The following is a 27,144-nucleotide window of genomic DNA, read 5'->3' as shown; positions in this document are numbered from 1 at the left end:
ACCCCGTTTGCCTTGCAAAAACCTAAAAAAAAAAGTGAAGCACTGACCCCTTTACCTTTCTATAAGAAATGTTATCTTCGCTAAAGAGCTAACAATTTAAAGAGCAAAACTCTACATAATCAAAAATAATTTCCCCAAATAACAATTTTAAAATATCTTTTCTAACTAGATTCAGTTTCATACCATATGTAAAAACCAGTTTTCTGACAAGCTGATAAAGCAGCAACTAACTGATGTCTTTATTCAGTTTAGTTTTAGAGGTTTTAAGGATAACTATAAGGGCTTAGAAATTACTACCAACAGCCTCTCCAAGAAATTTGTGAAAAATTGTTATTTATAATAGTAGATGAGCCCCCATTCAATGTGCTGCATACCCATGAGGAGGCTGGGTAGTTATTCTATTCTAATAAGAAATTTTTAAATGCATGTTCACATCAAACACTGTCTTGCTATATTTTCAATAAAGAATATAGCACTGATGGTTTTAGTCTTTTAAAGGCTTCACTGGAGTCTTATCAGGTACTGAAAAAAATTTCTGGCTGACTTCAGGCTACACATTTGTTTTGAGTACCTACAACTTATCCAATAAAGTTGTGAAAAACCCCTTGCCTTTTCCCACAACTTATGTTTGCATGAAGTAGGCTTTTTTTGCACTTGTTGCATTGGCATCTAAATAATGAAGCAATCTAGAGGAGAAATCAAATCTAAAATTGAAATTTTTAACCCATCAAACCAAACTTCCAGTTTTTCAAATGGAATATAGATGCCAATATATTTGATAAAATAGACATTCACTTAGTGTTACATAATACCACATTCTATCAGCATATATTTCCTCAATCAATAGATAACAACTATTACCAAAAATATCTATTATGAGTTTAAAAAAAATATTAAACCATCTGAAAGGGTAGATGAGTACTATAGCCATTTTAAGATGAAGTAGATTATCATGGTTAAAAAAAGGTTGAGGGAAGAGAAAGATGGAAGACTGTAGAACTCATCTAGCTAAACCATCTCATCTTATAGATGAGGAAACTGAGGCTCAGTGATAGTAAGAGATTCATCTATGATCACAAAAATAATGAGCAGACTTCTTAGTTTAGATCAAACATGATGATCTCTATGACTAGGGTTAAGAAACTGAATCATCCACTTTGGTTTTTAGGATTGGGGTGGGGGTGATAGTATATATAAGCTCATATTTATTTACTGCCAAGATAATTTTGAGTAGCTTTTCTTTTTGACATACCACTGATATGCTGTATATTTTCAGAAGGCTGATTCACAGAAAGCAAAAGTAAATGTGTGTGTGTACACACACACACACACACACTAGGTTAAAGAAAACCTAAGTGTACTTAATTTAATAAATTATGGGAAGCATTCAAGTTTACTAATCCATACTACTTAAAAGTTCTCTTACCCAAAAAAACCCCTCTGCCAATTTGTTACTGGTCCTGCTGGTTGTTCTAGATACAGTTCATTCATCCAGTGAATCAGGAAGCTTTCCTGTTCAGTGGGCTTATAGTGTTCAACCAGTAAGTGCTTACTGTGTATGTGGACACCAATAGAACCCTTTCTATTTATTCACTTAATAACTATCTAGCACCCCAGCATTAGTACAGAGAGGGTAACCATGATGGGCTGGACAGATTTGTAGAATGCCAGAAGTACACTTGCCAAAAAAACTACTTTATGGACAAGTCATACAGGGCAAGGGGGTCAGAAAAAGCGATACCAAAATACCCTGAAGGTCTCATGGAAGAACTTTAGAACTGATTGTAAAGTATGGGTGGGAAACACTGGCACAGGACCACCCAGCATGGCATGCCCTCATCAGTGAACTCTATGAGGAAGACAGAATTGAAGCAGTTCGAAGGAAACATGACATCTGTAACTTTGGAGTACTTACTCCAGGTGTTCACGTGGACTATTTGTGCCCAACCTGTGGTAGAGTATTCTGAAATGGTTTTGGTCTGATCAGCCACAGTTGGATACACTGTAATCTGTCTCAAACATAGTGACGTCATTTTGTTCTTCTTTGATAATGAAGGACAAGAACCAACCAACCAATCCTAATAACTACCTCACTTGGGAGAAAAGGGTAAAAGAAAAGTGATTTAAAAAAATCAATTTTTTATATTACCTCAAAAATTAATTTAACTTCATATTTTTTCTCAAATTCATACCTTTTTTTCTGCTGCAGATCCACAAAGAACAATTATAAATCATATCTTATAGCCTGCTTGTCTTGGTCTGTCCCATTTTTCTATCACTTATTTCATGCAACAATAAAATTTAATCTTCCTTGGTGCCCTGACTTGTTATGTATATCTGAGAAGGAAAATACTACTCTTTTTGTGAGGTTACATTTGGGATTGAGTTTCTGTGTCAGTGCATCTGCCCCCTTCTCTCCTTTCTCAATCATGTTTATGTACCAGGAAAAAGGGCAGCTGAGTGGCAGGAAGATTTCTCTTTCTAATTTCAAACCTAGCCTCAGACACTTACTAGCTGTGTGACCCTGAGTAAGCCACTTAACCCTGTTTGCCTCATTTCCACATGTGTAAAACGAGTTGGAGAAGGAAAAAACTCTAGCATCTAACCAAGAAAACTCCAAAGAAGAATTACACATGACTAAAAACTATCGAACACCATCAATGCCAGCAGTAAACAGCATCCCCAAATTCTATGAATCTCCTTTGTCTTAAGTTCCCTCACCTGAAAAATGAGGATAATAAAACTGACCTCATAAGGATGTTTTGATGATCAAATTAAGAATGTATAGAGGCGGCTAGGTGGTGCAGTGGATAGAGCACTGGCCCTAGAGTCAGGAATACCTGAGTTCAAATCCGACCTCAGACACTTAATAATTACCTAGCTGTGTGGCCTTGGGCAAGCCACTTAACCATTGCCTTGCAAAAAAAAAAATGTATATAAAGTGCTTTGCAAACTTCAAAACATAAAAATGTGAATTAATATTATTAAATCTAGTCCAAAGTTCTAGCCTGTCAATCTTTAAATACTTAATCCTATGATAATCTAGTATGTTAGCTATTCCTTGTATTTTCGTGTGATCTGCAAATGATGAAGATGTCATTTAGAGTGGTGTATAAATCACATGGAACAAAGTAAAATAACTAAAATTAGTGAAATTTTTTGCATCCTCAAAACATTTTTAAGAAATATTCATTACATCCTTTTGCTGCAATCATTTTTTAATCATTTTATGATTTTGCACTGACTGAGTTAACAAGATTTTGACATATTCTTATTCACCATAAAACTACACATTGATTACAAGAGATATAAAAGCACACTTTAGACCAAATAATCACTTTAACAATTCTAGTCCTTGATTATATCCTGTGGTTTTCAATAGAGCTCCAAAAATCAACTGAGCTCCAAGGCCTTTGGACCATATTTAAATTTATCTTTTGGATGAATTTCTAAAGTTTTTATATCCTCTGTGGCATAGTATAAGTTACTATGGTTACAGTAAAAGGTCATATGGCATGGCATGGCACAAAGTAGTATTGCATATTTCTACTTTCATTTAGGAATTTCTATAATTTCAGAATAATTCTGTTTATCAGCATATCAATATATTTGTAGCTGTTCATTCTCAATGGTGATAAGACTTCCAGGCCCACTGAATGTTAAAAAAAAAATCCTCCAAACATTTTTTTTGGTTGATATTTTACAATCTGATGAAGATGTGCAAATTTTTAAAGGCTATGTGGACTTCTGAGATAGATAAAAATGAGTTTGATTAGTAAAAATTACCCTTCTCCAATCCTTGTAATGTCTTGCTTATGACAAACATCTTTTCATCACAGCACTGAGATGTTTTGAAGTTCATTTAGTATGAAATCCTGTTTTATAGCGAGCTTGAAAGATTCTTGAAAAGCATGACATCCCCAGGCTAATAACATTCACTAAAATGTCTCTTAAGAGTCATTGAAATATTCTCTGAGAATTTTTCTCCACTTGTTCTGATTCATATCTGGTCACTGTACCCAGATGATTCTGGAAGAGAATGTGAGACAGTGACTTAGCACTGCAAGGCCTCACTCAAATCCAATTCACATGCTTGTCAGGGCATCACCTCTTCAAGAATAAAAGACAACACACCTCATTCTTTAAAAACACAGCAAATAGCAAGGTATTCTAGCAATAAAAGAATAGAATGGAGGGTGGGAAATCAGCTCAATACAATTCATTTGGTTAAAGTTAAAGTATTTCTTCTTGGTAAAAGCCTAGTAGTAGAAACACAAATGCATTATCATTATTGTCACAAAATGAAACATATCAAATTATTTTCTGTCCTAAGTAATTTGATACAATACTATATGCTTCTATCCAAGCCACTGATGTATGTTTGGTAAACAGAAAATAATTCAGTACAGATCCTGGCACACTCCCCTGAATACTTCCAAATACTTTTTCTAATCGTGGAACACTGAGGAAAGATACAAAAAACAAAGGCCAAAATTACTTGATAGCTTTTAGTATACACAATTCATAAATTTTTTCAGTGAAACAGTTGCAACTGTTGCAAACAGAGGGGGAAAGTAATTCAGTGAACTTAGTTCAATTCATGGGGAGTGGCAAAAAGATCTCACTGTGGCTTTATGAGGGAGGCCTTAGTATGAACAAGGAACACAGGAATAAATTGCTTCTCTCACTATAGATTTTCTCTCCTGCTTTTTCTTGGGGTTCCAGTAATGGGAATAGGAGGAAAAAGAGTTAAGCTTATGGCAGCATCAAATCCAGCAAAACTTAGGCCAAACCCTACCATTACTTGGGGCAGGTCAGTGCTATTACAATTATTCCCCCTGCTCCTATACTCAGGCACTTAATGTCTAAACTAAGCCATGCCAAGACATGTTCTGTGATCTCATTCATTTGGACATTCTATGATACAGATCACAATTCATTCATATCTGCTCATCCAGTATATAGCTCCTGTCAGTGTCCTTCCATTAAATTCACCATATGGGGTACACCTAGCACACTAGATGGTTTGGTTTTTTTTTTTGCCCCCAATACCCTTGGATTATTAGAAGATCCCTGACTGTTCACCTATTATTTCTTAGTTTTGTCATTAAGGCCTCTACTTGCTAACATGGATTTCTTTGATATCTTTTTCCTTCTGTTCTTCAAAGTTCCCATATCTTGTTCATATCTACCCTGTCTTTCAATTGCCCCTGTTTGATATTCATTTTTAAATATTCAGAGATTATGTTGTACATTTTACTGCCATATAATACTGGAAGAATGATGATATTAAAAAGATGGATCTTTGTTTAATGGAAGTTTGAGCTCATGAAAGAACTTTTCAATTTCAATAAGACAATCTACTACATTCTTTCTCCTGGACTTCAGATTTGACCAATCCACCTGCATTGCCTGTTTCAGAAATATATGCTGATGAACATGCCTGTAGACTGCTCATCATATTTAAAATTTTCTTAATAAAAAAGCAAAATCTCCTAAAATTTATTAAATAAAATAGAAAGCACTGAAAATTATGAGTTGATTGTTTTATCAAAAGTATTTGTATGAGAAGAAATGACAATTTTTGTTAAAGAGGCACTACTTCATAATGTTTGGAAACAAACTATTTCAAAATGGGAATAAACCACCATTTAGTATATTATGTGAGCCTAGTCATTCAACTAATTCCAAATTCATCTAATGGTGGTCAGGGAGAGGTGTTTTGGTTAAAGAAGTTTTAGGAAAGGTAAGTAATTAAGGCAATTGATTGACAATTCCTTTCCAGGATTGGTAATGTTGATCTAGAGCATTTATTTTTCTTCCAAAGGTATATGAGTGTAAACATCTAAAGAGCTCCAATGACTCCCCACATTTGAGCAGCAGTTCAAAATGCTCTAACTTTCTAATACTATCAATTTCCTCTTTGGGAAAAGCAGGACAATTTGTCAGCAGTAATTTCTCCTTTCTTTTCATATTAGAGAAATGAAGAATAGCCATAAACAATTTCACCCAATACAAATGAAATAGGGACAAGCCCACTACTCCTTAAAGGGTGCACTTCCTAGTCTTTTGCTTTTCCACTCTATTACTAGAGTGGGAAATCTAACCTCTTTAGAACAAGTGCTGAGGGGGAGGGTGTGTGTGTGTGTGTGTGTGTGTGTGTGTTCTGTGCTATCTTAACTGTCCCTGGTGTTAGACCATGCCAACAAGAACATTTCAAGTCTTCTTAAAAGGCAACTCTCTTCTTTCTATATATTTCCAACAATATCCACCATGTTGGAAGTTGCACAGACTGAATATAAATACAAGAACAAAAATAAATAAATGAACAAACAAACAAATAAATAAATAAAAGAACTAGAGACACAATCATAAAAAAAAGAAAAAATCCATTAATTTCTCTACAAACATTTTAAAAATTTAAATTTGGGGGCAGAGCAAAAGTGGCGACAGGAGAAGAGCCTCTCCTAGGTGTTCTCTCCATAATATTTCAAAAATCATAAAATTATGACTGAGTAAATTTCTGAGAGACAGAACCCACAGAGGGATCCAGTGAGGCAGTTCTCCAGGCCAAGGAAACCTGGAAAATAGTGGAAAGGCTCCCCTCCATGGGGTTAGAGGGGTGGCCCACCAGAGTAAAGGAACTTCAGCCTCCTAGAGGCAATTCTAGGGCACCTGGGGGCCAGGGCTCATGGCAGCAGGGGCAGTTTCCTGACCTACACCCCAGGGAGCAGTGGGCACAACATGGAAGAACAGCCTGGGAGACCTTTGCCAGAGTACATGAAGCCCAGCCCTCAGGGCAATCAGCAAGCAGTGGTGGGCCCGGCAGCCCAGATCCAGGAAACGGAAGCAGGTAGAGCAGGTAAGCAGGAGCCCCCAGACAACTCAGCCTTGAGTGCTGAGGGTAGGTAGGGGAGTAGAGAGATTCTGAGGTCTGTCCTCGGTACTGGGAACAGGATTCTGGGGCTCTGACCACATTCAGATCCTGATAGCAGTCTAGGCCCCCCCAATAGAACAGCAGGGCCCCCTACACCTCAGCCTCGTGGCAGATGGGGGGGTGCTTATGGTCATTCACAGATCAGGAGGGAGGACAGAGCCTCACACAGTGAGACCCTTGTGGGAGTGTCCGAAAAGCTCAGGAAGCATCCCCAAAACAGGCCCAGGCTGGGAAAATGAGCAAGCAGAGAAAAAAGAGAACACCATGGAGAAATATTTGGCGTATGAACCCAAGAAGGATCAAAATACTCAGTCTGAAGATGAGGAAGCACAAGCTCCTGCATCTAAAGACTCCAAGAAAAAAAACAGAAATTGGGCTCAGGCTATGACAGAGCTCACAAAAGACTTTGAAAATCAAATGAGGGAGTTAGAAGAAAAACTGGGCAAAGAAATGAGAGAGATGCAGGAAAAATATGAAAATGAAGTCAGCAGCCTAGTCAAGGAAATCTATATAAATGCTGAAGAAAATAGCATGCTAAAAACAAGCTTAGGTCAAATGGATAAAACAGTTCAAAAAGTTATTGAGGAGAAGAAAGCTTTAAAAAGCAAAACTGGCCAAATGGAAAAAGAGATAAGAAAACTCTCTGAGGAAAACAAATCCTTCAGACAAATTGCCCTGATATTCTAGAAGCAGAGGGCAAAATAGAAATGGAGAGAATCCACCGATCCCCCCCAAGAAAGAGATCCCAGAAAACCAAACCCTATGAATATTATAGCCAAATCCCAGAACTCCCAAGTCAAAGACAAAATATTACAAGAAGCAAGAAGGACACAGTTCAAATATCATGTAAGTGCAGTCAGGATCACACAGGACTTAGCAGCAACCGACACTGGAAGCTCGTAGGGCTTGGAATATAATATACCGGAAGGCAAAAGAGCTTAGAATGCAGCCAAGAATGAACTACCCAGAAAGGCTGAATGTCCTCTTCAAGGGAAAGATGGACTTTCAATGAACCAGGGGAATTTCAAATGTTCCTGTTGGAATAGCCAGAGCTGAACAGAAGGTTTGATCTTCAGATACAGGACTGAGGTGAAGCATGGAGATTGGAAGAGAGGGGGAAAATATGAGGGACTTGATGATGAACTGCATGTATTCCTGCATAGAAAAATGACACTGATAATACTCATCTGAACCATCTCACTTAATAGAGCAGATAGAGGGAGCCTTTATATTTGAAGCACAGGAGAAAGCTGAATTTGAAGATAAAATAGGGTGTAAAAATGGAATCAATAGAAAAAAGGGAAATGTAATGGGAGAAAGAAAAAGGAAAGGGGGAATAGGCCAAGATATTTCATATAATAAGATTTTTCTTTATTACAATGAGCTACTGCAATGATATCGAAGGGGGGAAGGCAAGGGGGAATGAGGGAATCTTTGCTCTCATCTGAGGTGGCTAGGAGAGGAAACAGTATATATACTCAATGGGGTAAAGGAATCTGGAGTAAGAAGGGGTGACAGGGGGAAGGGGGGATGTGGGGGAAGGGGGGGATGTGAGTGACAGAGGAGAGGATGGACCATGGGGGGGGGGCAGAGTGGTCAGATATAACACATCTTCTTTTTTACTTCTTGCAAGGGGCTGGGATTGGATGGCCTGTCCAGGACCATAGGGCCAGGTGGATGTTGGGCCTAAGGGGTGGTATTGGGGCTCGGGGCCTCTTGGTCCCAGAACCGGGGACCTGTGTGCTGTGCCACTCAGCTACCCTACAGCAAAGTCAGAGTGAAAGGAGAGAGAAAATATAATACATGGTAGTAGAGAAATATAAAAGGAGGGAGTTGCAATCAGCGATGGCAAGGGTGGGAAAATATGGAAGTAACTTTTGCCATGGACTTATCATAAAGAATGTGATCCACCCACAACAGAGTTGTTGGTGTTGGAACAAAGACTCAAGCACATTTATTATTATTATTATTATTATTGTTATTTGGGGGGGGGCGGTGCAGGGCAGATAGGGCTGGGTGGCCTGCCTGGGGCCGCATAGCAGGGGGATCTTTGGGTGCCTGAGGCTGGATTTGGACCCAGGTAATCCTGGCTCAAAGGCCAATGCTCTGTCCGCTGCCCAGCCACCCCTACTATTATTACTATTTTATTTTATTTTGGGTCTTTTTTTTTTCTTTTGGTTTTTGCAGGGCAGTGGGGTTCAGGTGGCTTGCACGTCACACAGCTGGGTGACTGTTGGGTGTACGGGGCCGGATGTGGGCTTGGGTACTCATGGTTTCAGGGCTGGTGCTCTGTCCACTGCGCCACCTGTCCATACCTACAATTATTACTATTATTTTTTTAATTTTAATTTTTTTCTCTCCCCTTTATTGCTCAAGCAAGTCAATATTTATGGGGGAGGAGTATTTCGTTTACTCTTAAACAAGAATATTTTATTAATGTAAAAAACACTATTTGTACAAAATGAGAATAAATGTTAAATAAAAAAAATTATGCACTTAAAAAAAACTCAGAAAGCACCACAAAACCAAGCAAAGGCTCAGAAAACAAGTGAACAAGGAAAAAAAGAGGAACACCACTGAGAAATACATTGTCAGTGATCCCAAGAAGGATCAAAATACTCACTCTGACAGAGATGAATAAGTACAAGCTTCTGCATCTAAAGACTCCAAGAAAAACGGAAATTGGGCTCAGGCTATGACAGAGCTCAAAAAAGATTTTGAAAATCAAGTAAGGGAGATAAAAGAAAAATTGGGAAAAGAAATGAGATGCAGGAAAAACATGAAAAAAAGAAGTCAGCAGCTTAGTCAAGGAGATCCAAAAAAATGATGAAGAAAATAACATGTTAAAAACCAGTATAAGTCAAATGAATAAAACAATTCAAAAAATTATTGAGGCAGGCGGAGCCAAGATGGTGACAAGAAAGGATCATGTCCTAGGTGCTCTCTCATAAAACTCATAAGCTGACTCTAAATTTTCGAGAGACAGAACCCACAGAGGGACCCAGTGAGGCAGTTCTCCTACTCAGGGTAACCTGGAAAAGAGCAGAAAGGCTCTGCTCCCCGGGGTTGGAGGGGCAGCTCGCCAGAGGGGTGGCCTGCCAGAGCGAAAAAAACTTCAGCCTCCCAGAGGCAGCCCCAGGGCGCTGGGAGCCATGGCTCACAGCAGCGGGGGAGTCTCCTGAGCTACACCCCAGGGAACACCAGGCACAAAGTGGGGGGACAGCTGGGGACCTCTGCCAGAGCGAGCACATGGAGCCCAGCCCTCAGGGCACACTGCAAGCAGCTTGGTCTTTAAGCAGCCCAGATCCAGGAAACAGAAGCAGGTGGGGCTGGTAAGTAGGAGCCCCCAGGGCATGAACCCATTGAACCTAGGGAGGGGAGTAGAGATTGCAGAGCTCTGTCCTCTGCCCCTGCAACAGGACTCTGGGGCTCTGACCACATTCAGATCCTGATCACAGTCTAGGCCCCCCCACAGAACAGCAGGGCCCCCTCACCTCAGCCCCGAGGCAGAGGGGGGGCAAATATGGTCATTCACAGATCAGGAAGGAGGACAGAGCCTCACATACTAAGACCCTTGTGGGAGTGTCCCAAAAGCTCAGGAAGCACCCCCCAAAACAGGCTCAGGCTGGGAAAATGAGCAAGCAGAGAAAAAAGAGGAACACCATTGGGAAATATTTTGCAAATGAGCCCAAGAAGGATCAAAATACTCAGTCTGAAGATGAGGAAGCACAAGCTCCTGCATCTAAAGACTCCAAGAAAAACAGAAATTGGGCTCAGGCCATGACAGAGCTCAAAAAAGGCTTTGAAAATCAAATGAGGGAGTTAGAAAAACTTGGAAAAGAAATGATAGAGATGCAGGAAAAACATGAAAATGAAGTCAGCAGCTTAGTCAAGGAAATCCAAAAAAATGCTGAAGAAAATAGCATGCTAAAAACCAGCTTAGGTCAAATGGATAAAACAGTTCAAAAAGTTAATGAGGAGATTAATGCCTTAAAAAGCAAAATTGGCCAGATGGAAAAAGAGATAAGAAAACTCTCTGAGGAGAATAAATCCTTCAGACAAAGAACAGAATTCAGGGAGATTGATGAATTTACCAGAAATCAGGAATCAATACTTCAAAATCAAAAAAATGAAAAATTAGAAGAAAATGTGAAATATCTCGTTGAAAGAACAATTGATATAGAAAACAGACTTAGAAAAGATAATTTACAAATTATTGGAATACCTGAAAGTCATGATTTTGCCCTGATATTCTAGAAGCAGAGGGCAAAACAGAAATGGAGAGAATCCACCAACCCCCCCCCCCCGAAAGAGATCCCAGAAAACCAACCCCTTAGGAATATTATAGCCAAGTTCCAGAACTCCCAAGTCAAAGAGAAAATATTACAAGCAGCCAGAAGGACACAGTTCAAATATCGTGGAGCTACAATCAGGATCACACGGGACTTAGCAGCAACTACACTGGAAGCTCATAGGGCTTGGAATATAATATGCCAGAAGGCAAAAGAGCTTAGAGTGCTGCCAAGAATGAACTACCCAGCAAGGCTTAATGTCCTCTTCCAGGGGAAAAAGATGGACTTTCAATGAACCAGGGAATTTCAAATGTTCCTTTTGGAATGGCCAGAGCTGAACAGAAGGTTTGATCTTCAGATACAGGACTCAGGTGAAGCACAGAGAGTGGAAGAGAGGGGGAAAATATGAAGGACTTAATGATGATGAACTGCATGTATTCCTGCATAGAAAAATGACACTGATAGTACTCATATGAACCTTCTCAGTTAATAGAGCAAGTAGAGCACAGGAGAAAGCTGAATTCGAAGATAAAATATGGTGTAAAAATGGAGTCAGTAGGAAAAAAAAAAGGAAATGGGAGAAAGAAAAAGGAGAGGGGGAATAGGCCAAGATATTTCATATAATAAGATTTTTCTTTATTACAATGAGCTATTGCAATGATATGGAAGGGGGGAAGCAAGGGGGAATGAGGGAATCTTTGCTCTCATCTGAGGTGGCTAGGAGAGGAAACAGCATATATACTCAATGGGGTATAGACATCTGAAGTAAGAAGGAGGGAAGGGGGACAGGGGGAAGGGGGGGATGTGAGTGATGGAGGAGAGGATGGACCATGGGGGGACAGTGGTCAGATATAACACATTTTCTTTTTTACTTCTTGCAAGGGGCTGGGATTGGATGGCCTGTCCTGGACCATGGGGCCAGGTGGATGCTAGGCTTAAGGGGTGGTATGGGGGCTCAGGGCCTCTTGGCCCCAGGACCAGGGATCTTTCTGCTGCGCCACTCAGCTACCCTACAGCAGAGTCAGTGAAAAAAGAGAGAAAATATAGTACATGGTAGTGGAGAAATAAGAAAGGAGGGAGTTGCGATCAGCAATGGCAACGTTGGATAAATATGGAAGTAACTTTTGTGATGGACTTATCCTAAAGAATGTGATCCAACCACGACAGAGTTGTTAGTGTTGGAACAAAGACTGAAGCACATTTTTTATTATTATTATTTGGGGGGGGGTGCAGGGTAAATGGGGCTGGGTGGCCTGCCTGGAGACACATAGCAGGGTGATCGTTGGTTGTCTGAGGCAGGATTTGGACCTGGATGCTCCTGAATCAAGGGCCAATGCTCTGTCTGCCACCCAGCCACCCCTACTATTATTACTATTTTATTTTATTTTGGGTCTTCTTTTTCTTTTTTTGGGGGGGGGGTTTGCAGGGCAGTGGGGTTCGGGTGGCTTGCACGTCACATGATTGGGTGAGTGTTGGGTCTACAGGGCCGGATGTGGGCTCAGGTGGTTGTGGCTCCAGGGCTAGTGCTCCATCCATTGCCGCCACCTGGCCATACCTGCAATTATTACTATTATTTTCTTAATTTTAATTTTTTTTCTCTCCCCTTTATCGCTCAAGCAAGTCTATATTTATGGGGGGAGGGGGTATTTTATTTACCCTTAAACAAGAATATTTTATTATTGTAAAAACATTTGTACAAAATAAGAATAAATATTAAAAAAGTGAATTTAAAAAAATTATTGAGGAGAAGAATGCTTTAAAAAGAATTGTTCAGATGGAAAAGGGGATAAGAAAGCTCTCTGAGGATAACAATTCTTCAGAAGTAGAATGGAACTAAAAGAAGCTGCTGACTTTATGAGAAGTTAAGACACAATACTTCAAAACCAAAAGAATGAAAAATTAGAAGAAAATGTGAAACAACTCATTGAAAAAACAACTGACCTGGAAAACAGCTTCAGGAAAGATATTTTTAAAATTGGGATACCTGAAAGTTATGATCAGGAAAAGAGCCTTGACCTCACTTTTAAAGAATTCCCACAAGAAAATTGCTCAGATATCCTAGAAGCAGTGGGCAAAATAGAAATTGAGAAAAAACAACCCAGGAATATTATAGCCAAGTTCCAGAATTCCCAAGTCAAAGAGAAAAATATTAGTCAGAAGGACACAATTCAAATATCATGGAGCTGCTCTCAGGATCACACAGCAACTACATTAGCAGCAACTACATTAAGGACTTGTAGGGCTTGGAATATAATAGTCTGGAAGGCAAAAGAGCTCAGAATGCAACTGAGAATCAACTACCCACCAAAACTGAACACCCTCTTCTAGGGGAAAAGATGGACTTTCAATAAACCAGGGTAATTTCAATTGTTCCTGTTCAACCATAACCAGAGCTGAACAGAAACTTTGATCTTCAAATACAGGTGAAGCATAGAGAGTAGGGGAAGGGGGTAAAATATGAAGGACTTAATAATGATGCGGTACATATATTCCTGCATATAAAAATGATATTAATAATACTTATATGAACCTTCTCATTTAATAGAGCAGATAGAAGGAGTTTTATAGATGAAACACAGGAGAGAGCTGAATTTGAAGATATATAATATATTGTAAAAATGGAGTTACTGGCTAAAAGGGAAATGTAATGGGAGTAAGAGAAAGGAGAGGTGGAATAGGCTAACATAGTTCATAATAAGATTTTTTTTATTGCAATGATATGGAAGGGGGGAAGGTGAGGAGGAATGAGGGGAACTTCGCTCTCATCAGAGGTGGCTCAGAGAGGAAACAGCACATATACTCAATGGGGTATCTAGAGTAAAAAGGAAAAGGGAGACGGGAAGGGGGGGGTGAGTGATGGAGGAGGGGGTGGGCCGTGGGGGAGAGTGGTCAGATATAACACATTTTCTTTTTTACTTCTTCCAAGGGGCTGGGATTGGATGGCCTGTCCCGGACCACAGGGTCAGGTGGTTGCTAGGCCTTAGGGATGGTATGTGGGCTTGGGGTCTCTTGGCCCCAGGGTTGGTGATTGGTCTGTTGCGCCACTTAGCTACCCTACAGCACACTTAAGAAGGGGGAAAGAGTGAAAGGAGAGAGAAAATATAATATATGGTAGTGGGGAGGTATGAATGGAGGGAGTTGTGATCAGCAACTGTGGAAAAATATGGAAGTAGCTTTTGTGATGGACTTATAAAGAATGTGATCCACCCACAACAGAGCTGGCAGTGTTGGAATACAGACTGCACGTTTAAAAAAATTTTTTTTTGATTTTTTTTCTCTTTATTTTATTTCTCATGAGGATCTATATTTTGGGGGGCATTTTGCTTACTTTTAAACAAGAATATTTTAATAATGTATAAAAACACCATTTGTATGAAAATTTAAAAATATAAAAATGTATAAAAAATTAAAATTTGAACATTTCCAAGAATAATTGTATTTTAGGTTTTTGCAAGCAAACAGGGCCAAGTGGCCTGCCCAAGGCCACCACAGCTAGGCAATTATGCCATCCAGCCGCCCCTTTCCAAGGATATTTTGATGAATTTTGGGAGTACCAGTAAACTCTGTAAAGTCTGATGAAAACAAAAACTAGCAGCTAAGAAGTTGGACTTAGGACTGCTTTTTAAAGTTGTAGTCTGAATTTTATGAACTGTTTTATCATTCATGAAATCTGTTCAGGGCAGATCAGTGAAGAGATTCATCAGAGTTAAAAGATTGAAATTAGGTCTCTAACAGCTCAAATCTCAGCAACTTATCAAGAGAAGTCATTTCCATTTTTTAGTTAGCAAAATAATTTCAAAACAGTTTCAATTTGTTAGTTTCCAGATCTGAAGTTTTGGGGTCCCTCTCTGTGGAATTGGTTTTAACTAAGTATAGATTATAGATTCTTTAAAAGATATACTTAAAAACTACAGAGGGAAACAAAAGTAGAATTGAAAAAATTTTAGACCACTTTCAGTCCCCAAAGAAATAAAAATAAAGAGGGGCGAAGCCAAGATGGCAACAAGAAGGGTTCAAAACTTAGGAGCTCTCTGATAAAACTCAAACTAAGGACTCTAACTAAACTTTCGAGAGACAAAACCCACAAAGGGACCCAGGGAGGCAGTTCTCCTACTCCAGGTAACCCAGAAAACAGCAGAAAGGCTCTGCTCCCTGTCGGAGGGGTGGCCCGCCAGAGGGGTGGTGTGCTAGAGCAAAAGAACTTCAGCCTCCTGGAGGCAGCCCCAGGGTGCACTCTCCTGAGCTGCAACCCGGGGAGCACCGGGCACAAAATGGGGGAACAGCAGGGGGACCTCTGCCAGAGGGAGCATGTGGAGCTCAGCCCTCAGGGCACACTGCAAGCAGCTTGGTCTTTCAGCAGCCCAGACCCAAACAGAAGCAGGCAGAGCCAGTAAGCAGGAACCCCAGGGCATGAGCCCATTGAGATGAGGGAGGGGAGTGAAGACAGACTGCTGAGCTCTGTCCTCTGCCTCTGGAACAGGACTCTGGGGCTCTGACCACATTCAGATCCTGATCACAGTCTAGACATAGAACAACAGGGCCCCCCCACCTCAGCCCCGTGGCAGAGGGGGGCGCTTATGTTCATTCACAGACCAGGAGGGAGGACAGAGCCTCACACACTGAGACCCTTGTGGGAATGCCCCAAAAGCTCAGGAAATACCCCCAAACCAGGACCAGGCTGGGAAAATGAGCAAGCAGAGAAATAAGAGGAACACAATTGAGAAATATTTTGCAAATGAGCCCAAGAAGGATCAAAATACTCAGTCCGAAGATGAGGAAGCACAAGCTCCTGCATCTAAAGACTCCCAAGAAAAACACAAATTGGGATCAGGCTATGACAGAGCTCAAAAAAGACTTTGAAAAATCAAATGAGGGAGTTACAAGAAAAACTGGGAAAAGAAAGGAGATGCAGGAAAAAACATGAAAATGAAGTCAGTAGCCTAGTCAAGGAAATCCAAAAAAATGCTGAAGAAAATAGCATGCTAAAAACCAGCTTAGGTCAAATGGATAAAACAGTTCAAAAAGTTATTGAGGAGATTAATGCCTTAAAAAGCAAAATGGGCCAGATGGAAAAAGAGATAAGAAAACTCTCTGAGAAAAACAAATCCTTCAGACAAAGAATAGAATTCAGGGAGGTTGATGAATTTAACAGAAATGAGGAATCAATACTTCAAAACCAATAAAATGAAAAATTAGAAGAAAATGTGAAATATCTCATTGAAAAAACAACTGATATGTCAAACAAACTTAGGAAAGATAATTTAAAAATTATTGGAATACCTGAAAGTCATGATAAGGAAAAGTCTTGACATCATTTTCAAAGAATTACTACAGGAAAATTGCCCTGATATTCTAGAAGCAGAGGGCAAAATAGAAATGGAGAGAATCCACCGATCCCCCCCCCTCCCAGAAAGAGATCCCAGAAAACCAACCCCTAGGAATATTATAGCCAAGTTCCAGAACTCCCAAGTCAAAGAGAAAATATTACAAGCAGCCAGAAGGACACAGTTCAAATATCATGGAGCTGCAGTCAGGATCACATAGAACTTAGCAGCAACTACATTGGAAGCTCGTAGGGCTTGGAATACAATACACCGGAAGGCAAAAGAGCTTAGAATGCAGCCAAGAATGAACTACCCAGCAAGGCTGAATGTCCTCTTCCAGGGGAAAAGATGGACTTTCAATGAACCTGGGGAATTTCAAATGTTCCTTTTGGAATGGCCAGAGATAAACAGAAGGTTTGATCTTCAGATACAGGACTCAGGTGAAGTATGGAGATTGGAGGAGTGGGGGGAAATATGAGGGACTTAATGAGGATGAACTGCATGTATTCCTGCATAGAAAAATGACATTGATAATACTCATATGAACCTTCTCAGTTAATAGAGCAAGTAGAGGGAGCTTTTATACTTGAAGCAGAGGAGAAAGCTGAATTCGAAGATAAAATATGGTGTAAAAATGGAGTCAATAGAAAAAAAAAGGGAAATGGAATGGGAGAAAGAAAAAGGAGAGGGGGGAATAGGCCAAGATATTTCACATAATAAGATTTTTTTATTACAATGAGCTATTGCAATGATATGGAAGGTGGAGGCAAGGGGGAATGAGGGAACCTTTGCTCTCATCAGAGATGGCTAGGAGAGGAAACAGCAAATATATTCAATGGGGTATAGACATCTGGAGTAAGAAGGAGGGGGGAGCAGGGGGAAGGGGTGGGGATGTGAATAAAGGAGGAGAGGATGGACCGTGGGGGGGCAGAGTGGTCAGATATAACACATTTTCTTTTTTACTTCTTGCAAGGGGCTGGGATTGGAAGGCCTGCCGAGGACCATAGGGCCAGATGGATTCTGGGCCTAAGGGGTGGTATGAGGGCTCAGGGCTTCTTGGCCCCAGGACCAGGGATCTGTCTGCTGCACCACTCAGTGACCCTACAGCAGAGTCAGAGTGAAGGAGAGAGAAAATATAGTACATGGTAGTGGAGAAATAAAGAAAGGAGGGAGTTGCGATCAGCAATGGCAACATTGGAAAAATATGGAAGTAACTTTTTTGATGGACTTATCATAAAGAGTGTGATCCACCCATGACAGAGTTGGTGGTGCTGGAACAAAGACTGAAGCACATTTTTTGTTATTATTATTTGGGGGAGGGTGCAGGGCAAGTGGGACTGGGTGGCCTGCCTGGGGCCACATAGCAGTGTGATCTTTGGGTGTCTGGGGCCGGATTTGGACCCAGGTGCTCCTGGCACAAGGGCCAATGCTCTGTCTGCCACGCAGCCACCCCTACTATTACTACTATTTTATTTTATTTTGGGTCTTTTTTTTCCTTCTTTTTTGGTTTTTGCAGGGCAGTGGGGATCAGGTGGCTTGCATGTCACAAGGCTGGGTGATTGTTGGGTTTACGAGGCTGGATATGGGCTCTTTTGGGCTCAGGTGCTCATCGCTCCAGGGCTGGTGCTTCGTCCATTGCGCCACCTGGCCATACCTACAATTATTACTATTATTTTTTTTTAATTTTAATTTTTTCTCTCCCCTTTACTTTTTTCGCCCAAGCAAGTCTATCTACATTCATGGGGGGAGGGGTATTTTGTTTACTTGTAAACAAGAATATTTTATTAATGTAAAAAACATTTGTACAAAATGAGAACAAAAAATAAATTTAAAAAAAGAAATAAAATTAAAATTGGAATTTATTTACTGTTCAATTTCTTACTGCTTTTAAATAAACAAGCCAGTCCTATTATCAGCCCCTAAACTGAGATTCTCAGATTGAAGATGAATGCCAAAGAGTTCCCAGAGAGAAAAGCTTGCTATAAAAATCAGAAAGCATGGGGCGGCTAGGTGGTGCAGTGGATAAAGCACTGGCCCTGGAGTCAGGAATACCTGTGTTCAAATCCGGTCTCAGACACTTAATAACTACCTAGCTGTGTGGCCTTGGGCAAGCCACTTAACCCCATTTGCCTTGCAAAAACCTAAAAAAAAAAAAAAAAAAGAAAGCAACTAAAAAGTAAAATTCTATTTTTGTGTGTGAAAGCTATGAAAAATTAGGGTAAAATGGCAAAAAATGAACTTAACCGTATTTTTTAACAGAAATAAAAAGCAATACCTAGAAACATTCAGAAAATTAGTCTCTATGAGACACTAATTTTTTTTAGGAGTACAATTCCTGTTACTGTTTTTTTTTTAATAAAAGGAGTTAATTTAAATCAAGACACTATTATGCTACAAATCAAAAGATATAACTAAGGCAAATCACAATGAGGCAAATTTTATCATAGATTATTAGGGACAACAAGTTATTGTACTACAAAGAATTAGGAAAAGTGATATAAAGTTATTAGGGACATCTATATCAAGGCTAGATCAGTTTCTTTAAATGTCAAAGAATTTGTATGAGGCTATTGTCAAAAGTTACTATTGTTTAATTTACATTTAATTAAATCAGTAGGATGCTTACAATTTGTCTCACCATTACTTTTATTTCTTTTTTCTTTTTTTTAAAGCCTTTATTTTGAGTTTCACAAATTTTCCCCTAATCTTACTTCCCTCCTCCCACTCCCCACTCCAGAAGGCAATCTGCCAGTCTTTGCATTGTTTCCATGGTATATACACTGACCCAAATTGAATGTGATGAAAGAGAAATCATATCCTTAAGGAAGAAACAAAGTAAAAGAGATAGCAAGATCAGACAATAAGATATCAGTGCCCCCCCCCCCCCAATTAAAGGTAATAGTCCTTGGTCTTTGTTCAAACTCCACAGTTCTTTCTCTGGATACAGATGGTATTCTCCATTGCAGACAGCCCCAAATTGTCCCTGATAGTTGCACTGATGGAATGAGCGAGTCCATCAAGGTTGAACATCACTCCCATGTTGCTGTTAGGGGTGTACAGTGTTCTTCTGGTTCTGCTCATCTTACTCAGCATCAGTTCATACAAATCCCTCCAGGCTTCCCTGAATTCTCATCCCTCCTGGTTTCTAATAGAACAACAGTGTTCCATGACATACATATACCACAGTTTGCTAAGCCATTCCCCAACTGAGGGACATTTACTTGATTTCTAGTTCTTTGCCACCTCAAACAGGGCTGCTATGAATATTTTTGTACAAGTGATGTTTTTATCCTTTTTCATCATCTCTTCTGGGTCTGGGCCCAGTAGTGGTATTGCTGGATCAAAAGGTATGTTGTTGCCCTTTGGGCATAGTTCCAGACTGCTCTCCAGAAAGGTTGGATGAGTTCACAGCTCCACCAACAATGTATTAGTTAGTGTCCCAGATTTTCCACAACCCTTCCAACAGTGATCATTGTCTTTTCTGGTCATATTGGCCAGTCTGAAATCACCATTACTTTCCAATGAGTTAAATTTGAAAAATTAAACAGTGAAATCAACTGTAAACAGTGGGCGTCTGAAAACTTAACGTTTTAGCAAGTGATGGTCCTTGTGAAAACAGATTTGTTATTTGATTTGATTTCACTGAATACAAAAATTGTCATGAGAATTTCTGTTCATTTAAAATCGTTAGAAAATTCCTTTTTTGCTATTTGTTCTATTAGATACAATAACTTATTAATCTATTGGTATTGAAAAGTATCACAAACCTAAAAGTAGGCAATTAGAAACTCAGAACTTTCAAAGGCAAATTAAAAAATGCTTAAAAGTTTATTTTTTTCCCTGTAAGGACCCAGCATCAAAGTGAAAGTTGCTTTTATATAATAAAATTAAAAACTAAAAAACTATAGGGGTGGCTAGGTGGCACAGTGGATAAAGCACTGGCCCTGGACTCAGGAGTACCCGGGTTCAAATCTGGTCTCAGACACTTAATAAATACCTAGCTGTGTGGCCTTGGACAAGCCAATTAACCCCATTGCCTTGCAAAAACCTAAAAAACAAAACCCAAACTATAGCAACTGAGATGGATGGGTAAAGTCATGTGGAAGGGTTAATTGTATTTACTCTGAAATTGACTAAATTGAGTCACCTGGCTAAAATTTTGTTTTCTGTGAATTGGTATAAAAGGATAGCAATATTGTTTAAATAGAAATATTTTAAGTCTTTCTATCTGCTCTGCAATTTACAGCAGCAAGTGTCTTCAAGAAATGAGAATTCAAAATCTAAACAAAATACTACAGAAAACAGGTCTCTGAAATTCCTTAAGATCTTGAAAAAAAAGCCTAGAAGGTGGTAAGCACTGTGTAAATGAACTACTGTTACTTTTTTAATTGACTTTAATTATTCCATATTGTATAGGCTCTATACTGGGTTTTATGTCATTGGATAATATAAGTATTAAATCACAGGAGACAAGATGAGTGATTTTTCTCTGTAATTTAAAAATGCATTCACCTGACTAGGAATATGTTTCATGTTTTAAACTACTTGACATTGGGCATGCAAAATTCTTTTACTTTGAAAGCTGAGAAAAATTTTCCTTTCCCCTTTAACCTGAATATAGTTAAGATTATAAATGTATACGTTATACAATGTTACAAAATTACATTCTCTAAATTTCTCTGTCAGGGATGAGATCTCATCAGCTCTGTTGACAGCATGTTGTAGTGCTACAGTTTAAGGAACCAGGACTTTTCCCAAGGTAACGAAATTTAGAAGCTAAACTTTAAATAAGTGACTTTCATTTTAAGGTCATTTGGAAAATCATGAAATTTTATTTATTAATAATTAATATGTAGCAAAGCTAAAATTTTAACAAGTTAATTTTTCCAATTATATGTAAAGAGTTTTCAACATTCATTTTTGTAAAGTTTTCTCCCTCCCCTGACCCCTACAATAATGTTACACATATTTCCATATTAGTCATGCTATGAAAGAAGAATCAGGACCAGAAAGAAAAAAAAAACCAAAAACCAAATTTTAAAAAGTGAAAATAGTATGCTTTTGAACTCCATAGTCTTTCTCTGGAAATGGATGGCATTTTCCATGACAAGTTTTTTCTAATTGTCTTTGGTCACTGTATTGCTGAGAAGAGCTAAGTCTATCATAGCTGATCATGCAATGTTGAGGTTGCTGTGTAACACATCAGTTCATGTAAGTCTTCCCAGGTTTTTCTGAAATCCACCTGCTCATCATTTCTCATAGAACAATAATAATTCATTACATTCATATATTGAAACTTGTTTAATCATTCTGCAATTGGTGGCCATCCCTTCAATTTCCAATTACTTCATTTTTGAGCCAACTATTATTCACTGTATGTGTGAACAAGTGTTTACAATGAGTACAAGCCCAGAATGATTATTCTTATATAACAGATCAAGACTATCCTGATATGGGGCGGCTAGGTGGCGTAGTGGATAAAGCACCAGCCTTGGAGTCAGGAGTACCTGGGTTCAAATCCGGTCTCAGACACTTAATAATTACCTAGCTGTGTGGCCTTGGGCAAGCCACTTTAACCCCATTTGCCTTGCAAAAAAAAAAGGGACTATCCTGATATGAGAAAAATAACAGTAACAGAACCCTAAACTGTAATTAGTGAAATTTTGCTATTTAAGAAGTTTCTTGGGATTTTAATGTGCTACTATTTTTTGATTTTGGGTATGTGTCTGATGAGAGTAGCTAAGGTGGCTCAGTATGATAGAGTGCTAGTTCTATAGTCAAAGAAAGACTGCAGGTCTCTGATACTTTTATTAGCTGTATGACCCCAGGAAGTCACTCAACCCTGTTTGTCTCAGTTTCCTCATCTGTAAAATGAGCTGAAGAAGGAAATGGCAAACCCCTCCAGTATCTTTTCCAAGAACATACTGTGTAAGATATGACTGAAATAATTAAACAATTAGCATCTGATACCTCTCAAAGGACCACTAGTTCAACATTCAACAAAATGCCATATGCTCCCACCACCTGAGTACTGTTTAGAGGTGTATGTCTGAATCTGGGAAAGTTGAGAATGATCTTTTGGATCATTCCCCATTTTGGGAAATTCCTTTCCCCACCTAAATAGGTATATTTGAGCTGGGTTGTGATAGCCTGATGCTCAAGAACCTTAACTAATGTGATTGTTGTCCAGAACCTATACTTGAAAGGAACATAACTAAAGAACTGTATCGATACTGCTATGTCAATCCCTCTTCCTGTCAAATAAGAAATGATATAAGGACAAGTGTATAATGATGCTTCATTTTTTATTGTAATAAGATAAACTCTATTAGTGACTTTTGACTCAATAATATGCTAGTATAGTACTACTATCCTGAGGAATCAAATTTACATTGTCATTTGAATTACAGATGATAGATCATAAGGCTTTACATTTGATAGGGTATTTTGTTTATAGAAATTGATAATAAAACATCCTTTCATTATGTTAATATTATAATATCCTCCTGAGGATGGAATGAATTTGATTCAGATTTGGATAAAGAAAGATAAAGATGAATGAAGTTGAATGTAAATTTTTTTAAGCTTTTGAAATTAAATGGAGCACACTTTTTTGAGGAAAAACAAGATACTTGATTTTCATAGAAAAAAATACTACTATTTTCATTCAGGATTTAAATTCCCTCAAGTTTCAGGTGAGGGTTCCTGATTTAATGTTCTAGATAGTTTATCCTCTTATGGTTGGTCTTGTATAAAATAGTGAACTCTATAACTATTTATTTTCCATTGTCCCCATTACCAATTAATTCTAATAAATGCTGAAGATGTATGACCAAATCAATTTGGTCTATCAATGGTGATTCGCTGAAGACTTGGCTCCATAAAAGCAGTGGGGGAAAGTCTACTTCATCGTACTTTATTATTGAGGCTTTGTAATTAGGCTTTAAAGGACAGTGTAATTACTTAACATTAGGTCTGACAGAAGTTAACTTTCCAATTTCTCTGGGCTACAGCCCAGACTTATGGTCAATAAGGTACTCTGCCTGCCCATAAGCCTAGTTGAGGTCCACTCTGGTGTACATGTGGTCATTGACGCTGGACTTTCCAGAAGAAGTTAACACTAATTTGGTGTTTTCCCCTTATCAAGAACTTGGGAAACACCCCTTTTGCATATCACCAGGATTATGTCAAATGTAAGAATACCCTACACCTTTACTCCACCTCTACTGTAGAGTAATCACATTCTTAGTTGTAAGTAACTGAATAAGACTGTGGTAATGTCCTCGAGTCACTGAGGGACCATAGATCTCTATTATACTAGCCTTGCCAATAGATTATGCTCTGAACTTCTGTGCTTCAGTTTCTCTTTGTTGTACATTTTTATCACAAGTAATTAGTTTTGAACACCCTTATCCTCCCTACATGATTCCATCTTTATTGGTATCAGTAACGGGGTCAGATCAACTTCAACAAAAACTTATTGAGCTCATACTGTGAGGCAAATCTCTTCCAGCCCTAAACCCAGTCAAGCTACCTTTAGAAATATAAGATGTTCAATTCTCAGCAATAGCGCACTTGTGCCCACTCCCCCTTACTCTCATCCCCTCACCAAGTTTAAGGCATCTTAAAGCACCATTTAAAACAAAGAGTAGGCCAGATTTTTAATGGGAAAACATTAGTTGTCAGATGATAACTGGACAACAAAAATAATTTTTATTATCAATGGAATTAAGCTCCTTTGAATAACTTCAGAAATCAAAGAATAATCATTACTAATTTGTTCACTCTGAGAGATGAGAAAATTTGAAGATTAGGGATTTCTCCTGCATTTTTTTCTATATCCCCTTCCTTTTTACTGAAGTAAATATATATATATATATATATATATATATATATATATATCATAACATTTCAGAAAAATGCATATTTTATCAATACAATGATGACAATTACATATTTATGCTGAGCATTAAATGACAAGGAGCAAGGTGCTAGCTTAGTACTCCACTGCACTTTGAAAACATTCATTTTTGACATCATCAAGTACCTAGGAAGTTCAACTAGAAAATTTAAATGAAACTCAAGATTAGAAACTAAGACAGCAGTATTCCTACTCTTCAAAAAAATTTTGACTGCTAACTACTACATTCTTTAATTTCATAGTCAAACAGTCATTTAATAAGGGCTAAAAGCAACTATGGAATTAATTGTATTGTTTCGATTCATTTAATGAGACCAATAAAGACATTGCCAGCAATATTTATTCTAGACCTGATCTTGAAAATATTCAAGATAGAATCAAGAAACAATACACTTTTTGACAGTTCAAATAATGAGGATGATCATTGAGTACACTAGGGAAAAGGGATGGCATACAAGAGTTTTTAAACCTACAAACGCTTAAGAAACCTGGAATATTTCACAGCTGCTTCAAGGCTGGAGACCCAGTTCTAGTTGTGATCCCTGGATACAGCACTCAAAGCAGCTTCCATATGTTTAAAACAGGAATCAGAACGGATGGCACAATCCAAACTAACACTGAAAAAAAAAATCAGACCTAAGTAATTTAGTTGAGATAATGGGCTAATTATATATCACAACTTCCTAATTGAGGATTCAGTTTTCTTCTGCTGAGGAAAAAGCTCTTCATAAAAGCAAAGAATTTTGTTTCATTCTTGTTTATTTGTAAGGCAAAGTTTTTTTTTTAAATCTCAATTTTCATGCTTATAGTCTTCTTCCAGTTTTATGAAAAATTGTACTACCTAACAGGTGCACAGAGAGGAAGATGCTACTTAGCAAAGATAAAATACTATAAGGTTTTCAATACCTTTCATTTTAAAATCTAATGAGTAGGGGCGGCCAGGTGGTGCAGTGGATAGAGCACTGGCCCTGGAGTCAGGAGTACCTGAGTTCAAATCCGGCCTCAGACACTTAATAATTACCTAGCTGTGTGGCTGTGGGCAAGCTACTTAACCCCATTGCCTTGCAAAAAACCTTAAAAAAAAGTGATCCAGTGGGGAAAAGGATTAGATTTAGAGTCAGAGGAATGGGTTCAAATCCTGTCTGTCACATCAGAGACCTTAGGCAAGTCACTTAACCTTTTTTCCTTTCTGAGGGGGTGAGGGGAGTATCAAAAGTTTCCTCAAGTGTGGGATGGACTAGATGACCAATTAAGGTCTCATTCAGCACTAAGTACCATGAGGTTGACTTTTTTTAGTAATTTTCTTTCAAAATACCTCTAAAACAAGTAATGCAGCAGTTAAGTAAAATCTGCAATAAGAATATATATATATATATAATACGTGCAATATAAATATATTACATATATGATATGTACATTACATATGATATACATGTATATATGTATTTTAAAACCTGAGTTCAATCTCTCACTTTATCATTCACTTGGCCAACATATGGCATATAAACCTAATCTAATGTGGAGGGAGAGGTCTTTGGGTATCTAGGCACCATATGAGTTGAGTTCAGAATGTTTTATCAAAGACTAAACCCAATTATTTTTGTTTAGGGTCTACGTAGATTGGTTTTTGACATTCAACTTTCTACAAGAAATTCTCTTTAAATGCTAGAGCACTCCCCTCTATGATTATCATCAATTTGTCCAGTTTCTCATGTTTGAACCTAGTCATTTAAATGGTGTCTTACCCATGAGACTATGGGTTGTCTGAGGTCAGGGACTGTTTCCTGTTGTTGATTTTCTTGGCATCCTCAGCACCTGATATAGTAGCTTGCCCCTAGTAGAGACTTAGTAAATGCTTTTGGACTTGGGAGATATTTAGACCCTTCCACTTACAGAATACAAAAGAGGAGAAAAAAGTGAAAAATGACATCTATTTTAAATGCTAAGTGCAAAGGCTTCCAATGACAGAAATGACCAGGGCCTTCAATTTAACTTGGAGTTTCATTCATAAGAATTTTCCATTCTACTAGAGAATCTCGGAAATTCTGTAAACATCTGCACAAAGTCATCCATCTTACATGGCTATTTTTTTCCCTTTTAAAATTAAAAATCTCAATGTAGCACGCTACCGCTAGTACACGGCTTTTTTTTTTTTAATATTTCACAGAAATGACAGGGGAGGTCTGCGTTTGGAGATTGTTTCCTTCATCGGGAATTCAGTCCCTGCGTGTTGATAACCAGCATAAACAACACACAATGCTGCTGCATTTCCAATCCTGGTTGGAAAGCAGTTACTGGAGAGCAGTTTTTTTTTTTTTTTCCCAGGCATAAGAGGAAGAGAAAAGCTTGAACAGCCCAGGGTAAAAAGTACACCACAACGGGAGCCTACATGGAGAGAGTCTAGCAAAAGCCATCGGGCTAGAGCCCGCGGGGGCCGGCCCCCTCCCGCTGGGGCAGCTCCGTGCCCCTTGTCTGCCCACAGCCGGAGAGGGGATGCGGCGGCGGCGGCGGGCAGGCGGGCAGGGCCAACCCCCGCCCCTCTCCCCGGCTCACCCAACGGGAGGCCGAGCTGAAAGGGGTCGGTGGGGACAGCTCCTCCGACCCGCAACAAAGGCCCCTTCAGTCCGCGGGCGACACTCCCACAACAAAGGCCCCCGAGCCCGCGGGCGA

At 39.0% G+C, this 27,144-nt stretch overlaps 1 protein-coding gene and 1 long non-coding RNA gene across 2 annotated transcripts in view; both read right to left on the bottom strand.

The window, feature by feature from the left end:
- Positions 1–27,144, bottom strand: part of ZNF292 (zinc finger protein 292) — a 125,903-nt gene that overhangs the window by 93,856 nt on the left and 4,903 nt on the right.
- The window catches only part of LOC141487666 (uncharacterized), a 68,019-nt gene extending 40,875 nt beyond the window's left edge, over positions 1–27,144 (bottom strand). The window contains exon 1 of the long non-coding RNA XR_012468491.1: positions 1–27,144. This exon is cut by the window's left edge and continues 27,324 nt beyond it. This is a non-coding gene — a long non-coding RNA (uncharacterized LOC141487666).

Source organism: Macrotis lagotis, chromosome 5 (genome assembly GCF_037893015.1).
Source record: "Macrotis lagotis isolate mMagLag1 chromosome 5, bilby.v1.9.chrom.fasta, whole genome shotgun sequence".
NCBI lineage: Eukaryota > Metazoa > Chordata > Mammalia > Peramelemorphia > Peramelidae > Macrotis > Macrotis lagotis.
This window is presented reverse-complemented; position numbering and strand designations above follow the sequence as displayed.